This window comes from Oryctolagus cuniculus, chromosome 12 (assembly GCF_964237555.1).
Source record: "Oryctolagus cuniculus chromosome 12, mOryCun1.1, whole genome shotgun sequence".
Lineage (NCBI taxonomy): Eukaryota > Metazoa > Chordata > Mammalia > Lagomorpha > Leporidae > Oryctolagus > Oryctolagus cuniculus.
In genome coordinates this window covers 36,859,986-36,877,990 of record NC_091443.1, presented here as the reverse complement: position 1 = coordinate 36,877,990, position 18,005 = coordinate 36,859,986, and the positions used below count along the sequence as shown (strand labels likewise).

The window sequence follows — 18,005 nt, the reverse complement described above, 5'->3', positions numbered from 1 at the left end:
CAAATATATCTGTTATGTAGAAGCATGTTGCTTCATCCATCAAGGTTGCTCAGAGAAGGCATCATTTAGTGACTGAGTAAAGCATGGCAAAGAAAGATAAAAAAGAAAAATGATTCCAGCCATAGTTATGTTAATTCAAGAATGCCAACTGTAAAATGTTAAATCTCCCATCTAGTAAGCACTTCCCAAAAGGAAGTTCGACCACCATATTGACACATCCTCAATAAATATAATTAGCACAGTTGAAACTTTCAGCATGCTGGGCTTTTTTATGTTTCTTTGAATTTTTTTGCTAGTTTGTTCCATATCAAAGTGTCAAATTAAACTGAAACCTCTGGAAACCCCAAACAGCAGGCTGCACTAAAAATTAAATGGGTAATGACAAGAACAAGAGGGAAATGTTTTAATTAAACATTAGATTTCATGAATTTAGGTCCTCTGACATACTTTGTAAAGCATACTTTTGCCTTTGGTTTGGGTTCTTTTATTTTTTCAGTCTTACTCATACATCACTCTTGGGCATGTCTCTGAAGAATATCTGGAGGGGCAAAGAAAATGCCTTCAGATATCAGTCCCCATAGGACACTTCCCTCCTAAAGAAGACCCTCTCAGATCTTTTTGGATAAACGCAATTCTGCTTTCTCCTGGGAACTTGGCACATGATAAAATAAAATATAGTATGGATATTTTTAGAAAGAAAGAAAATACCTGTGGAACAAAAATAAACAGATGTTCATAACTTTCCATTTAGGATGCTCAAAGTCAACAGCAGCACCTAACTGCTTAGTATGATACAGGCTTGAACACCCCATTGGACAATGTGATAGTGTTATGCCAGAACATTGCTGAATCAAGGTCAAGATTTGGAAGAGCAAATGGACTTGAAAGATTTAAATAAGGTTTTCTTTTTGTTTGTTTGTTTGTTTGTTTGTTTTTGACAGGCAGAGTTAGACAAAGAGAGAGAGACAGAGAGAAAGGTCTTCCTTTTTCTGTTGGTTCACCCCCTAAATGGCCGCTATGGCCAGCGTGCTGCGCCGATCCAAAGCCAGCAGCCAGGTGCTTCCTCCTAGTCTCCCATGCGGGTGCAGGGCCCAAGCACTTGGGCCATCCTCCACTGTCTTCCCGGGCCACAGCAGAGAGCTGGACTGGAAGAGGAGCAACCGGGACAGAATCCAGCGCCCCAACTGGGACTAGATTAGCCTAGTTAGCCAGGACACCGGTGGAAGCAAGTTCTCTTAAGGCCACATGAGGGACCAGCGCTGTAGCACAATGGGTTAACACTCTGGCCTGAAGCGCCAGCATCCCATATGGGCACTGGTTTGAGACCTAGCTGCTCCACTTCCGAGCCAGCTCTCTGCTATGGCCTAGGAAAGTAGTAGAAGATGGCACAAGTCTTTGGCCCCTGCACCCATGTGGAAGTCCTGGAAGAAGCTCCTGGCTCCTAGCTTCAGATCTGTACAGCTCCAGGCATTGCGGCCAATTGGGCAGTGAACCATCGGATGGAAGGCCTCTCTCTCTGCCTCTCTTTTCTCTGTGTAAGTCTGACTCTCAAATAAATAAATAAATCTAAAATAAAAAAAGCCATCTGAACAGAGGGCAGAATCAGTTGACAGAAACATTAGCCCCACTGCTACGAAAGGTTTGCATGATCTTATATGCTAGAGCATCAAGTGGCTATGGCATTACTACTATTTATCCGAGGCCCTCCCTTAGGCTCCAGGATCCAAAGATTCGTGAAATACGGTTACCATCCCTAGAGCAGCACAATGTAGTAGATCATGCAGATACACAGCAACAAAGGTAATAGTAGCCCCCTCTTAGCACTAGCTCTGTCCAGGCACTATGCTGAGCACTCTGACTTTTGGCATTTACTCCTTACCAAAACCCGGCTTCCTGGGCCATACTAAGGGCAGTGAGGGCCCCTTTAGTAAGCACAAGGCCAACTCCATCCACAATCTTTTGCCAACTTGCACAAGGTGTCCTCTACTAGACAAGTGCCATTATTTTTTCCACTTTTCCCACTCCCTAGTGGGAAATTGAAGTTCATAGAAACTAAGCAATTACAAAAGCAAGGCAACTAGTGAATGGCAGAACTAGATCTCAGAACTACACTTTTAGCTGTGCCTTAAAATATTACTGAGGGCCAACACTGTGGTGCTGTAGGTTGTTAATTCTCCGCCTGCAGCACCAGCATCCCATATGGGAAACGGTTCATGTTCCAGCTACTCCTCTTCCAATTCTGCTCTCTGCTTTGGCCTGGGAAAGCAGTGGAAGATGGTCCAAGGGCTTGGGCTCCTGTACCCACATTGGAGAACTGGAAGAAGCTCCTGGATCCTGGCTTTGGATGGGCCCAGCTCCAGCCGTTGTGGCCATCTGGGAAGTGAACCAGCAAATGCAAGACCTTTCTCTCTGTCTCTCCCTCTCACTGTCTATAACTCTGCCTCTCAAATAAATAATAAATAATTCTTACATATAAAAAGTAGTACAAATGATCATACGAATCAATAATTAAAAATGTAATTTCTCATGGCCAGCACTGTGACATTGCAGGTGAAGCCTCTGCCTACAGTGCTAGCATCCCGTATGGGTGCTGGCTCAAGTCCCAGCTGCTCCACTTCTGATCCAGTTCTTTACTATGTCCTGGGAAAGCAGCAGAAGGTGGCCCAAGTCCTTGGGCCCCTGCACCTACGTGGGAGACCCGGGAGAAGCTCCTGGTTCCTGGCTTTGGATGGGCGCAGCTCCAGCTGTTGCAGCCATCTGGGGAGTGAACCAATGGATAGAAGACCTCCCTCACTGCCTCTGCCTGTCTGTAACTCTGCCTTTCAAATGAATAAATCTTTAAAAAAAAGTTATGTCACTACTAATGAAAGAATGCAAATTGAAATGTGATAATATTTGTCACTAATCAATTTGAGAACTTTTTTGTTGAGTATTATTTGAGAAAGCAGTAAGCATTCATTTCCTGCTGGTAGAAACATAAAGTAATCACTTTCTAGAACATAATTTTACAATATTGTCGCTCCCCGTCTTCGTGGAGGAATGACACTAAACCCTGCCCAGGCTTCATATCTGAGTCACGGCACCATTATGTCGCTCCCCCTCTTCGTGGAGGAACGACACAGGACCCTGCGCTGTTCTTTTGTCTGCTCGGCCCTCCCCGGGTTTGCTGCTGGTTCTTCCCAGGTTGGCTACCAACCCTTCCACCTCCATGGAAGGGCGGTACCCCCTGCCACTTTCCCCACTTCCGCAGGGGAGCGGCACACCGCCGGCCGGCTCTCTCGGGGGCTGCTCAGGTGTTCCTTCAGATAGATGTTCCTGGTGCATGTTGTCTCTCTCCTCCTTTATAGTCCTCTTCCACCAATCCCAACTCTGCTACCCACACGCCGAGTACGCTGCTCTCCTCCAATCAGGAGCAGGTCCTACTGTTTCTTGGTTGAACTGGAGGCAGCTGCGTAGAAGCTGTTTCTCCCTTCTCAGCGCCATATTGTGGGAGAGCAGATGCATAGAATAAGTCTTAATTCCAGTAACAGTCTAGTCCGAGTTGCTCCCCACAAATATGAATTGAGTAGACATAAGAATATATAAAACTGATCATTTAAGTTACAAGTTTTGATATTAGGAAATAAAAATCAGTTCAAATGCTTTATGTATTTATTTACCCAATAACTCAATTGACAAATATTTGCTGGGCACTTGGGATAGAATGATGAGCAAGATATCCTTGGTCTCTGTACTTTATTGAGTTTAGGGCAATGATACTCACTATAATATTGTTCACATAGTAACCAAAATATTGGAACTAATGGGGCTTGAATAAATAAAACATAACACATCCACAAAATGAAATAAATTGCAGCCAAATGGAACACTATTCTTAGGAGAATATTTAAAGTGTTGGTAAATGTTCACGGTATTTTATGCAAAAATAGATTATAAAATATAATGCTTCAAGACAGAATGCATGTTCAGTATAGTCCAGCTTTTGTACATTTCTAATTTTATTTATTCATTCACTCAACCAATGTTTATTTGTTTGTTAAAAACCTATTCCATGGCAGGCCCAATGGAAACAATTATAAGCAGACAAAGGCTTTGCTCTCTCATGAGCAAAGGAAAAGTAGAAAGTCTGTGGATATGCGACAGTCATGAAAATATGCCCTGCATGCCTCCAGTGGCAGTGAGTGTGCTGACCCATGGCCCAATTGTTGCACAGTATTCACATTCACACTCCCTCCAGGCTGCTCCTAGATGTTGACTCCTGGGGATATGACATCATGCTCATCACCCTAGAGGCAAGAATCCTCAGACGGCACCTTTTGGCTCCAGGATTCCACATCAGCCTTGCTGAAATTTTCTTAAAACTGCATAAAAATTTTAGACTTCCTCCCCAAATCTCCTCCTTCCCTCTGTTCCCAGCATGGGTGAGCCCTGCTTCACAGGGTGACAGCTCACCCAGCGTCCTCTAATCCCTTGTTTCCTCCCTATTTTTCTGCATTTTTTGCATTTTACCCAATAAATGGAGTTGAACTTACAATATCATCTTGCCCTCTGCTTCTTTGTGGGTGCAAACTTACACTCATGGAGAGTTTTTGAGATGCTAATAAACACCAGGTAAAGATGTCTGGTAGGTAGTCTAGAGGTCAGGGTTCAAACTGGAGATTGAAAATGGGAGCCATCCGCACACAAACTGCGTTTAAAACTATGGGGCGAAACGAACTCACTTTACTCAATTTTCCTTTCCTTCAGTGCCCACCTAAGAAGGTCAACACTAATATAATGCTGCAGCTTGAAATGCGCTTTACAATGGATGCCTTCTTGACAAGATCCAGCCCTACAAGGATGTCTTCACTATAAACTAGGATGCCTATGGAGTGAACCCAAAAGATCACCCTGTCTTGTTGCAGCTCCAAGTCCTATGGCAATTGAGTGAGGACGATCATTTTGAACCTTCTCCATGTCCGTTCAGAGCCAGACTCACTACCACTTGTAACTAACTCAGATGAACAGATTTTCTCATTTGTTTCCCTGTCAATTTTTTTTTAACATTTACTTGAAAGGCAGAGTTCCCTGGGGTGGGGGTGGGGGGACGGTGGCAGAAACAGAAACAGAAAAGGGGGGTGAGAGATCTTTCATCCACTGGTTCACTCTCCAAAAGGCCGTCAATGCCTGGGCTGGGCCAGGCAGAAGCCAGGAGCCTGGAACTCGATCCAGAACTCCCATGTGGATGGCATGGACCTGAACTTTTGGACCATTATCCACTTCTTTCCCAGGAACATTAGCAGACAGCTGGATCAGAACTGGAGTAGCTAGGGCTCCACCTGGCATACATATGGAATGCTGGCATTGCAGGCAGCAGCTTAACCCACTGCAACACAAGGCCAGACCACCCCTTTCGTTCTTACCCTTCAGTTTCTGTCCCCAAGTCCAAGTCATCCCTTTACCATCTCATCTTCTTCTTCACTTTCCTTCAGTGAGGACCATTTAATTCCTAGAATACATGTCTACTAAACATCCTAACTATACTCAGGACTATATAGGTTAAGACTCCGAAATCTTGCTGCAGCATAAAATAAAGGGAGGTGCGAGACCCTGGTTAATCCAAACAAATCCTCAGAAAGTCTGTTTCTGACATAATTGAAACATATGTTGAACACCAAGAAAATAACAGTAATATGAGAAAGTAGAAATTAAAGGACGTGAAAAGAAATATGACTAGAAAAGTTATATGCAGAAAAATAATAGGTACTCTTTCTTTTCCCCTATTTCCATATAGCATCCCAGTGAGAATGCTCTCTAAATTCAGTGTTTCCTCGCCTCCTCATCAGTCAGGTTGAGCTCCTGTTTGCTTTCCTTCAATTTGTGAGTGTATGGCTATTTCCTCCCTTTTCACATGTATGCAAAAGGTAAAAATACTGACTTGGTTATAAAAAATAGAATAGATGTAAGATTCACTAAAACTACAATAAGAGATATCTGTGTATCTATAATCTTTTAACTAATGAATAAACATTATTCTTTTTTTAAATTAGATTATATTTGTAATGCATTTTTTTTTAAAGATTTATCTATTTAGCTGGCGCCACGGCTCAATAGGCTAATCCTCCGCCTGTGGCGCCGGCACACCTGGGTTCTAGTCCCGGTCGGGGTGCCGGATTCTGTCCCGGTTGCCCCTCCAGGCCAGCTCTCTGCTGTGGCCCTGGAGTGCAGTGGAGGATGGCCCAAGTGCTTGGGTCCTGTACCCCATGGGAGACCAGGAGAAGCACCTGGCTCCTGGCTTCGGATCAGTGTGGTGCGCTGGCCGCAGTGCGCCGGCCACAGCGGCCATTGGAGAGTGAACCAACGGCAAAAGGAAGACCTTTCTCTCTGTCTCTCTCTCTCACTGTCCACTCTGCCTGTCAAAAAAAAAAAAAGATTTATCTATTTATTTGAAAGCCAGAGTTACACAGAGAGAGAAGAGGCAAGGAGAGAGAGAGAGAAAGAAAGAAAGAGAGAGGTCTTCCATCCGCTGGTTCACTCCCCAGACGGACATAATGGCCAGAGCTGTGCCAATCCAAAGCCAGGAGCCAGGAACCAGGAGCTTCTTCCTGGTCTCCCATGCAGGTGCAGGGGCCCAAGAACTTGGGCCATCTTCCACTGCTTTCCCAGGCCACATCAGAGAGCTGGATCGGAAGTGGAGCAGCTGCGTCTTGAACCAGTACCCATATGGGATGCTGGCGCTTCAGGCCAGGGCATTAACCCACTGCGCCACAGCATGGCCCCAACATTATTCATTTCTAAGTGGCATCATCTTCCATTTATAGTCTGAGTATCTCCAAGAACCCAATAGTATAGCAATATGATCTGGACAGCATGAGTATTCTTACAGAGGCAATTAAACAGGATATTTCAGATCCAGTGCTCTTCAAAAGCCCAAAATGTGTAGTCACTGTGCCTCACTGGCATTAACAGTTTAAAAAAAGAAACAAAGCATTAGGTCCATGGTACCATCTCACCTGGGCCAATATGAGTCTGCAACTAGCTCCTGGATTAGTCATGTACCTGAAATAGCTTAGAAAGGTAGCCAGACTCTTTTGCATTGTCAAAGGGTCATTGTGAATTCTGACAATTAGCCTACTTTTATCATGAAATCTCAAAATAAACTGCTACCAACACTAAAAAACCCAGGCAAGATTGCAGTACAACAACATGAAATTCGTCTTTATGGCCACCTGTCGCTCCCCCACTCGTGGAGGAACGACACTAGACCCTGCGCTGTTCTTTTGTCTGCTCGGCCCTTCCCGGGTTTGCTGCTGGACCTTCCCGGGTTGGCTGCCGACCCCTCCACCTCCGTGGAGGGACGGTGCCCCCTGCCACTTTCCCCGCATCCGCGGAGGAGCGGCACACCGCCGGCCGGCTCTCTCGGGGGCTGCTCAGGTGTTCCTTCAGATAGATGTTCCTGGTGCATGTTGTCTCTTTCCTCCTTTATAGTCCTCTTCCACCAATCCCAACTCTTCTGCCCACATGCCGAGCATGCTGCTCTCCTCCAATCATGAGCAGGATCAGCTCCTGCAGCTTGTCAAACTGATGAGGCAGCTGCATAGAGGTTGTTTGGTCTCTCTCTCTCAGCGCCATATTGTGGGAGAGCAGATGCATAGAATAAGTCTTAATTCCAGTAACTTAGTCTAGTCTCAATTGCTCCCCACAGCCACCCTTCTCTAACAACACTTTATTAAGACTATTATGGAATTTCCCTCCATTCCCTGGAAACACAATCCCAATTTTATGATACAGTCAATGGAACAGAGGATTCAACTTGAAAATTCTGAACAGAATCTTTGGCTATCTACCTATTTTGTAAACGGAGATATACCTCAATATATACAAACTGCCTAAAGCTCCAACAAGAACATCAAAAGTAATTTGGAAAAGAGAACTGATGTTTGTGCGAAAAATAACATCATTAACACATTTAGTTTGCCTAAGGAAAGAACAGCTTACAAGTATTCTTTCTGTGAACTGTAAACACCATAGAGACTTCAGATAGAATGAGAAGAAATTAAGAACAAATAGATGCTGACTGCTATCAGGAAAAAGAAAACCTGTCTCCATAGCATCATCCCCCTTTGGGATTAATTAGGATACCAAGTGCACTTGCTCAAGTACTCATAATGACTCTAACGCCAGGGATATGGAATAGCTTTAAATCAGACATGTGGACAGGAACCACCTAGGTGTCTACTCTTGGATCTACACAATTTTCTCTTACCATAGGTAGTGTGAGTAAGCTCAACATTTATGTTGTAAGTAGGAAGAGGAAGGAAGGAAAATACAGCCGGTAAAGTACATCCAACACACGATGCAAGGACCTGCAATGCCTCACGACAGCCTCCAGGGAACGTGGACCACTCACTCCACTGCAGTCCAGAGGGCAGACGCACCGCTATGAATGCGCATGCTTCTCACCAGCTCTACCTTGACCATGGCATGATTCCCACCCAGTGAAAGCTGCATAGTCTCCAACCTCAAAGATGTTAGCTTTGGTGACTACTAAAAAAATGACACTTCTGGCATGGATAGGACTTTTCTTCAGAAGCATTGTGAAGAAAGTGTATTGTTTCAAGCTCCTTCAGAGCAACAAATCTGGATGAGTGTGAAAACATGAGGGAATACATCCATAAATCTGAGAGGCACTCTGTGTACACACTCCTAGGAAGACTTGTAAAAAGACAGTTTGCATGGAACTAGACATCCTGCACAGCATGGGGCTGCACCACCTGCTACATGGAAGTTATTATCATTGATGCGAACTACATTTGTACACAGAGACAGGCAAAGCCTTGGGAAGGTTAGGTTTTACATCAAAATTTCAAGACTGAAAATGTTTACTTAGATTTATATAATCTGAAATTTTTATCCAATTTATTCAAAGTAGAGATTGATGAAATTTAATGAAAGGAAAAGGGGTTGTATTCTTTTTTGTTGTTTGTATTTTTAATCTAAAGGTAATGAGAAAAGGTAGAAGAAGAACTCCTGCACATAATCAGCTGTGGCAATCCCTTAACACCGCTCAATGATTTCACTCAAAAGAAGACATTCAATCACTGACTTGACTGTTGCCTCACCATCTGTTTTGTGTCCTATGCGGGTGAACTCGCCTATGCCACACAAGAACTGTATAGCACCCTTCAAACTCCTAGCTCAATAGTAGTAGCAAACATATAGTGCTTACCATGTTGACACTATTAAAATTGCTCTCCAACATGAAAGAAGCTCCTGGCTCCTGGCCATTGTGGCCACTTGGGGAGTGAACCAGCAGATGGAAGACCTCTCTCTGTCTCTATCTCTCTGTGTAACTCTGTCTTTCAAATAAATAAAATAAATATTTCAAAAAAATTGCTCTCCAGACAGTAATTTATTTAATCCTTATTTGGCTCTATTAAGTAGTTGCGATTTTCTAACCCATACTTTAAAGAGAAGGAAATCAAAGAGTATAAAACCAGGATGTGTAATGAGACAGTCTGCAGCCAAAGTCTTAGCTGCAGCTGAAGACCTAGGCAGTTGGACCCATTTTCTTCTGAGCTCTGTTGGAGAGGAGGACCCATTAAGCTGTTTACATACACCAGCAAAAGAACAAATTCCAAGAAAAAGGCATGATGCAAAAATAAACAGCTAAGGCCCCAAGAGGGTCACACAGCACAGTTAGTTGGCCCAAGGTTACCCCTATCTCTAATTTCTCTACTTCTCCCATAAAAGGCATAATTTTCACTCTTAGAATCCTTGAATTATTGACTCACCCTGCAGCTTGTATTTAGTGGTGGCAGACTAGTGGGTGCTATGCATGTCTGAAAAATAAGATGTGTCCCAAAGTTACCTCACAGTATCTCTGCTGTGATCATAAGAAGCATCAGACAAGAATGCCGCCCTACGCTTAAGGATGCCAGTGTAAAAGGGCATTTTTGGCAGGTCGAGCTACTGATGAGAAGTTATAAACAACATCTCATTTCTCCCTTTTCCATTCACCCACTCCAACCTGTTTCTCTTCTCTTGGTGTGTTTGGTGGTGGGAGGCAGGGGTGGCTTTGCAAACGGCAGGGGATAGGAGTGTCTTATTGAAGAAGAACTAGAAGGCAGTAATGTCCCAGAGGGGATAGAATGTCATCTGGCCTTTACCTACTCTCTTAAATTGGTTTTCAGCCCCTTTGGAGGAGGAAGTTAGAGACTCTGTGGTCTCTGATACAAAAAGAGCTACACTGGAACTGAAGTAGCCAAATGTGGCCCAGAATTGGAGAAGAGGCCATGCTACAATGCAGTCCTCATCATTTCAATAATCAGAGAGCACACACAGATAGCAGCCCAGGCGTGGACACTGGCATCATCTCAGGATTGGCAGTTGCAAAGCCAGTTTATTAGATGGTAAATGTGCATGTGGGCATCAGAGCAGCTTAACAGATGTCAAGTGAAAATTAAAAGGATAATTAATAAGCCTGCAGTGAAGGATGGCCCAAGTGCTTGGGCCCTGCACCCCATGGGAGACCAGGAGAAGTACCTGGCTCCTGCTATCGGATCAGCACGGTGCACCGGCCGCAGCGGCCATTGGAGGGTGAACCAACGGCAAAAGGAAGACCTTTCTCTCTGTCTCTCTCTCTCACTGTGCACTCTGCCTGTCAAAGAAAGAAAGAAAGAAAGAAAGAAAGAAAGAAAGAAAGAAAGAAAGAAAGAAAGATGGATAGACCAATGGAACAGAACAAAAATGCCAAAATCAACCCAAGCATCTACAGCCAACTTATCTTTGATTAAGGGGCTAAAATCAACCCCTGGAGCAAGGAAACTCTCTTCAACAAATGGTGCTGGGAAAACTGGATCCCCTCATGCAAAAGTATGAAGTAAAACCCATACCTTACACCTTACACAAAAATCCACTCAAAATTAATTAAAAACCTAAATCTATGAGCTGATACCATCAAATTATTAGACAACACTGGAGAAACCCTGCAAGGCATTGGCACAGAAAAAGAGTTCTTAGAAAAGACCCCAGAGGCACAGGCAATCAAAGTCAAAATTAACAAATGGTTTTACATCAAATTGAGAAGCTTCTGTACTGCCAAAGAAATACTCAGGAAAGTGAAGAGGTAACCAATAGAATGGGAGAAATTTTTTGCAAAATATACAACTGATAAAGGATTAATAACCAGAATATATAAAGAGTTCAAGAAACTCAACAACAAAACAAACAACTCAGTCAAGAAATGGCCAAAGGACTTAAACAAATGTTTTTCAGAAGAGGAAATCCAAATGGCCAACAGACACAATACAAAATGCTCAGGATCACTAGTCATCAGGGAAATGCAAATCAAAACCACAATGAGGTTTCACCTTAAAACAGAATGGCTCTCATACAGAAATCAACAAACAACAAATGCTGGTGAGAATGTGCGATAAAAGGTACTGTTTCCACTGTTGGTGGAAATGTAAACTGGTAAATAAATAAATCTTCAAAAAAAAGTACTGTATTATCCAAGATGTAGAATACCTGTGGGTAATGTAAAATACTATTAGAATTACCAAGGAGGGGTGGTAGAGTGATCAACCAACCCGTTTTTCCAAGACCTGCTGATTTCAGTATTAAAGGTCCCATGTGCTGGGGAAACCCCTCAGTGCCATGCAAATTGGAAACCTTGTAGTCACCCTGGATGACTACTGACTTGAGCTTGGAGATTAGCATAAAAGTCTGGGTGTGTGTTGGGCATATAGCTTGGTAATGGCGTGCTCCAACACAGAGAAGAACTCTTAACAGCTGCTATTTTTAAGACCCAAGGAGCAATGAAATTCAGTTGCTTACTTCATATAGGCAGCTTGGTTGCTATGGCAACAGTGAGTACAAACTTGATTGTACAAACACATAAAATCGACAAATGTTTCAGTGTTTGCTTTATACCTGTAAGTGTTAAAATGTGCTACCATGATGTTGAGCCCCTTGCATTGTGAAATCACATTATAGCAATTTAACATATTTACCTTTCAGAATATTATTTCCAACATATTTGGAAACCAACTAATTATTTACAACAGCAATTTGAAACATTTTTTCCTATCGGTAGGCATTTGATCTAGTGGTCAAGACCCTTTTGAGATGTCTGCATCCCATACTGGAGTACCTGGATTCAAGTCCCAGCTCTACGCTCAATTCCAGCTTCTTGGCTTCTTGCTAATGTGCATCCTGGGAGGTAGCAGTTGACGACTCAAGTAGTTGGGTCCCTGCAACCCACCTGATAGACTTAGGGGTAGACATTAGGCACAGCAGTTAAGACACCACTTGGGACACATGCATCCTTTATCAGAGTGCCTGAATTCGAGTCCCAGCTCTGCTTCCAATTCCAACTTCCTGTTAAGGCACATCCTGGGAGGCAGCAGAAGACTGCCCAAGTACCTGAGTCCTTCCATCCATGTGGACACTTGGATTGAGTACTTAGCTCCTGGCTTCTGCTGGCCCAGCCCTAGTTGTTCTGTTTTGAGAATCTGGGGAGTGAATGTGAAAATGTGAAATAAATTAACCTGTCTCTCCCGCTCTTCTTCTTCCTCTCTCCCTCTTTCTATCTTTCTCTACTGTTCAAATAAATAAGTTTAAAATGTTGTTCCTTTGAATTTTTAGAGCACTAATTTCATTCAAGGCAGAAGAATTTTAAACTCTCTAAGGACAGCAAGGCAGAGTATTATTAAATTCCTGGTACATAAGCAGTACCTAATATATATCCACAGTTACAGGCACATTTTCATGGCCTGATGTTAAGACTCTGATAGTTTGTGTAAACCCTCCCTTGTCTTATAATTAGGTTAAGGAGATTTTAAATAAATTTACAAAATAAAGCAAGACAAAAAGAAATGGAAATAAGTGGGAAATTTTGAGGCAAAGTAAATTGATGCCAGGAGTAAAATCAGAGTAACAATAACAAAAAATAAAGCATGCTGAAAAAGTAGCATTTCCTTACAGAATTCTAAATATGAACTACATATGTGTTCCTGACCAATCTAACATGCAATTCAAGGAGGAAAATCATATACTATTATGAAACTTAGTGCTCATATGGCCAAAAAAAAAGTTACCTAGATATTTATACACACTGATAGAGAAATAAGAACTATTTATCATATGGTATTCACATAAATGATGCTATCCAGGTGATAATCATTAAATCAATGGCCAACTATCTCATTTCAGGCATGGAAAGCCAAGACACTCTGGCCAAAAAAAAAAAAAAAAAAAACCTAAAAACCTAAATGAAAGATCTCTGTGAGTGAGATCCCAGTGGAAAGAACAGGTCTTCAAAGAAGGAGCTACCTTTCTCTGAAGGGAGGAGAGAACCTCCACTTTGACTATGACCTTGTCTAAACAAGATAAGAGTCGGAGAACTCAAAAGGCTTCCATAGCCTTGGAAACTCATGACTGGAGCATAGGGAGATTACTGATGCCATAAACAGGAGTGTCAATTTGTTAAGTCAACAACAGGAGTCACTGTGCACTTACTCCTCATGTAGGATCTCTGTCCTTAATGTGCTGTACATTGAGATTTAATGCTATAACGAGTACTCAAACAATATATTTCACTTTGTGTTTCTATGGGGGTGCAAACTGTTGAAATCTTTACTTAATGTATACTAAACTGATCTTCTGTAAAAAAAAAAAAAAAAAAAAAAAAAAGAAAAGAAAAGAAAAGAAATTATCAATTCCCAACTTGACTCTCACTGGGATTAAACATGACAATAGGTCTTATCTGATTTCATCATCATTTAAAAAATCATCTATTATTTTTCACTTTATGTTTCTGTGTGGGAGCAAACTGTTGAAATCTTTACTTAATGTATGCTAAACTGATCTTCTGTATATAAAGAGAATCGAAAATGAATCTTGATGTGAATGAAGGGGAGAGGGAGTGGGAAAGGGGAGGGTTGCGGGTGGGAGAGACGTTATGGGGGGGAAGCCATTGTAATCCATAAGCTGTACGTTGGAAATTTATATTCATTAAATAAAAGTTAAAAAAAATGGCCAACTATCTCATCTAAGACTACTCTGTAGGTGAGAAGAATTATTTATTAGTGAAAAAGGAAAAAAAACTATAGGAACAGATCATTTCAAATGCATTTTAGGAGAACAATTAATTTAAAGGAATAGTTTACTAAATAACATTTATTTCATTATCTAATTAGGCATATACAGCACAAAAATTATACTTTTTTAATTACATTAAGTAGGCATTAACATATTTCTTTAAGTTAAATGTCACAACTTGTGAAATATTTGATGTCATGGAACCACTGGTTAGGGTACTTCACTATGTGAGTGTCAGTTAAGAATTCATGAAATTTAGTTCATTCAACAAACATCATTTGGACTTAGTTTGTGTATCAAAATTCTGTGCCAGTCAGAAGAATATGAAGAAAATGGAAAGCCTCCCTGCCTTTACTTTCAAAGCATTCTGCCTGACAGAGGTTTGCTGCTCCTATCAATCTGTTCAACTGAGTTTCAATCAGAAAGTCATTCTGAACTAGAGAGGAAAATGAGCAAACCAAGCCTAATGGAATCTCCATCTTTCATGACTTAGAATTATTAATGAGAACCAAATCAGTAACCCTGGAACTTCATTCTCTGTCATAAATTCCAGGGGCTGTCACTCAGACACTCTTCCATCTTCATGGAAGATAAAAATCAGGTAGCAAAATGTATTTTTAACTTCAGAGCCCTGATCCAATATTTTTAGCAGAATCAAGTCTAGGTTCCAGCAGGGTGATTCAATGGTCTCCCTGGTTAAAAAAAAAAATGTAGAGTTCTTTTTTAATGGCTCAGTACATTAAAAAATAAAAAGTGTTCCTATGCTTGATCTACTGGAAGACACAAACACTTTGATTACACTTAGTCATTGCCTTTTCCATCTCTGCACAAATACAGTGTGTCAAGAGAAGAAATATCTTTTATATATAACATCATGAACAAAGTGAATAAAAATTTCATCTCCATAAAATATGAATAATTTTAATTTAACTGGACAGCATTGCTGAAACTCAGCCCAATATTTAATACGGAAATATGATCAGATGAGATAATGTGGATGAAAACGCTTGGTAAATCCAAAGAATTAGCAAAGATACATGATCATTACTAATCAGCTCTGTGGTAAATTTATGTGGCACCCTATAAGAGACTTTAAGCTGTGAGAACTACAAAACCTGTCACATAAAATCTTGTGTACTCAAGTCGAAAAATGATTGATGCTGACAAATTATAGGTCCTTCCTGAATATTCTTCAAAGAGTGACATATTTGCAAAAGAAGTAGGAATCAGTCAGTTTTAAAACGACAAAACATATAATATGTGCTGTTAATTACTGACTTCCATATAAGATTGACATCAGCTATCACTATTCACAGTAATTTGCATATCTATATCCTACAATAAAATTTCACTAAGTTCAATTTATAAAATCTATTATCAATCCTCATGTTAATGTCTCTTTTATTAACAGAGTACAGTAGAGGGCTTCCCAACAATTTTTATTATAGATAAAAAAGGATAATATTTGCATGGTCCCTCCTGGCCACCCTGAGGAATGGGTGAATCCACATCTTGGAATATCTAAAACCAAAGTGGGATACCAGCCTAACATGGTCAGTTTTACAGAGATAGGATGTTCTACAATTTTTCTATAATTTACCAACCCATATCAGTCAAAGAGTGGGTCTCAGATATTTATAATAAATGTAAAACCTCATTACAAAAATACCTAAAAGTTATTCTCATGTCTTTATTGAGTTAATTATGATGCATTACACACAACAGATGATTCGTGATCTTGTAACAGGAGCTCCACTGACTCCATTTTGCTTAACAAAAGCTAACTGCTGATTTTGTGACTAATCTGACTTACATTTAACTTAACAGGTAAATAATGCTTGCTTGAGAATTCCAGAAACTGGCTTTAAGAAAGGCAATTGAAGCTGCAAAGTTACCTAGCCCTAGTCAGCATGAACAAAGGCACAATTGCAAGTTGAAAGTAACCACTGTGACTCCAAACAACCCTTTATGGACTGACCAGGGGCCAACAAGCAGCTGGCTTTATCCTTTGACCCACTGTTCCTGACCACCCCCAACCTTCCTGTCTTACCTTGCTTTTCTATTCCCTTCCAAAGCTTTCTTGCTGATCTGAGAATCTGAGATGGTCTTGGTGAGAATTGCAGCCTCCATACCCCAAGATTGTCAGCATGTTGATTAAACCTAATGTTTTTGTATTGGCTTTTAAAACAGTAAACACCCAGACCTGGTTTTCACTAATAATGGCCTCAGATCCTGTTGACTATAATGCAATACAGTCACTTTCTTGTTTTGGAGGAAAAGATTTATTTATTTACTTGAAAGTCGGAGTTACAGAGAAGGACAGGCGGAGGCAGAGAGAAACACAGAGACAGACAGATCATTCCACTAGTATGCTCCCCAAATGGCTGTACTGGTCACTCCTGGCTCCAGGTCCAGTCCAGACTGAAGCCAGGAGCCAGGAGCTTCATCTTGGTCTCCCATGTGGGTGCAGGGGCCCAAGCACTTGGACCATCTTCCACTGCTTTCCCAGGCACATTAGCAGGGAGCTGGATCAGAACTGGAGCAGCCTGGATAAAACAGCGCTCACATGGGATGCCAGCACTGCGGGAGGTGGCTTTACCAGCTATACCACAGGGCTGGCCGCTACTGATTGATTTGAAGCAGGGAGGGGTGGTCAGGGAGAGAGATAGCTTCCATCCACTGGTTCATTACCCAAATTACCACAACAGCTGGAGCTGGAGCCAAGCTGAAAGCCAGCAGCAAGGAATTCTATCTGGATCTCCCACAGGAGTGACAGGGATTGGGTCATCATTTGCTGCTTTGAAGGTGTGTTGGCAGTTGAACCAAAAATGAAGTAGTGGGACTTGAATTAGCACTCTGATATGGAACATGGGGCTTGCCCCTCCATGCCACAGTGCTGGCTCCTGGCATTCCTTCTTTCAAAGGCAAGTGGACAACATCTACTAGAACACAAGTACACTGCTAGAAATCTGCTGTGGCCCAGGAGAGCAGTGGAGGATGGCCCAAGTGCTTGTGTTCCTGCACCTGCATGGGAGACCGGGAGCACCCAGCTCCTGGCTTCAGATCGGCGCCGCACTGATTAGGAGAGTGAACCAACAGAAGGAAGACCTTTCTCTCTGTCTCTCTCTCACTGTCTATAACTCTCTCTCTCTGTCTCTCTCTCACTGTCTAACTCTGCCTGTCAAAAAAAAAAAAAAAGAAATATACACTAAAGAACATTAGCATAAGTAATAAGAGATGTATATTATATTAAAGCATTGTCTTTACTAGCAAAAACACAGGAGACAACTGTCTTTTTTTTTTTTAAGATTTACTTACTTATTTATTTGAGAGGCAGAGTTACAGAGAGAGGGAGAGACAGAGAGAGGTCTTCCAGCCACAACAGCTGGAGCTGGGCTGACCCAAAGCCAGCAGCCAGGAGCTTCTTCCAGGTCGCCCATATGGGTGCAGGGGCCCAAGCACTTGGGTCATCTTCTACTGCTTTCCCAGGTCATCAGCAGGGAATGGATTGGAAGTGGAGCAGCTAGGACTCAAACTGGCACTCATGTGGAATGCCAGTGCCACAGGTAGAGACTTAACCTACTACAACACAGCGCAGACCCTGTCAACTATCTATTAATAAAGGAGTGTGCAAATAAAATGTGGTGTGCCCTTACAATGGAAAGCACTTAAATCAGATCCACAAACATCTAGACATATAAAGCTTAAAAACATAAGGATGGCCGGCGCGCAGCTCACTAGGCTAATCCTCCACCTTGCGGCGCCGGCACACCGGGTTCTAGTCCCAGTCGGGGCGCCGGATTCTGTCCCGGTTGCCCCTCTTCCAGGCCAGCTCTCTGCTGTGGCCAGGGAGTGCAGTGGAGGATGGCCCAGGTGCTTGGGCCCTGCACCCCATGGGAGACCAGGATAAGTACCTGGCTCCT

General features: G+C 42.2%; 1 pseudogene; it reads right to left on the bottom strand.

Moving 5' to 3' along the window:
* LOC100345707 (heterogeneous nuclear ribonucleoprotein A/B-like) overlaps positions 1–16,212 on the bottom strand; it is a 64,195-nt pseudogene extending 47,983 nt beyond the window's left edge.
* Between the last annotated feature and the right edge of the window lie 1,793 nt (positions 16,213–18,005).